Below are 1007 nucleotides of genomic sequence, written 5' to 3' on the forward strand. Positions count from 1 at the left end.
GTCCTAATGGTAGGATATTAAAAGATATCTTGATTTGTCTTCCTTTAATAGTTATCTAAATAGGTCCTGTTTTAAGATTAATGATCCCTCCTCCGTAGGTTATTAGATCCCCCAAAATCGTAACTAATAGGTAAGATTGCTCCTTTTATCTATAAGGTAGTCCCATTCTCTTAACTGCTGCTAGTGAGATATAGTTTCGCGTTACTCTACTATCTATTAGCGCTTTAAACTGCTAATCTTACTAATTAATTTATAAATTCAGGTATTGTCCTTAAATTCCTTTAAGGGTCTAAGGCTCTACCACTGGCTCCCTTTAGTCCTATAGGCCTCTACTTTTCCTAACTATTAGCTGCTTAATTCTAGTGCGCTTAGCTCACTCTTTAGCCAATACCTAGTTTGCTTTTTATCTTTAATATACTATAGATACGTGTTTTCTAGGCATTCCCACCACTATCGTCCATTTAAGTATTCTTCCATAAGGAATCTTCCTGGTTAAAGTACTATACTTCCTTCCTCTTGGACCTCTACTGGATGCCATCTATATATATACTTAGCATTCCTATACTATTGCTCGTCCGTTATCTAATACATTCTTATAGGGTATCTCTAATTTTTTTCCTTTAGATTCTTATGCATTTTGTATATATTGTCCACGCACGTAATCTATAATAACGTATAGTATGCTAGGTGCTTTAGGTTAACTCTTAGCTTGTCTTCGTCCCTAAGTTTAAACCTTTATTATGCTAATCTAAACGTTGCAACTTTATTCGCAGGTACTAAGATACGTCTCTTGCTTCTCTAGTCCTCTAAACATTCCTCTAGATCCTTTAACGTTATAATTAAGGCTCCTTTAATATGCGTTATAGCCTTCTCTATAATCAGGTGGTCCTAGATAACTTTTTTATCCAACTATATATAGAAATCTTCCCACTTATTATTATGCCTTTACCTATACTACTTTTGGTATAGCTGCTGGAGTGTATACAGTCTATCCGTAAGGAAGTATC

The sequence above is a fragment of the Cenococcum geophilum genome (assembly GCF_001692895.1).
Source record: "Cenococcum geophilum 1.58 unplaced genomic scaffold K441scaffold_26, whole genome shotgun sequence".
Lineage (NCBI taxonomy): Eukaryota > Fungi > Ascomycota > Dothideomycetes > Gloniales > Gloniaceae > Cenococcum > Cenococcum geophilum.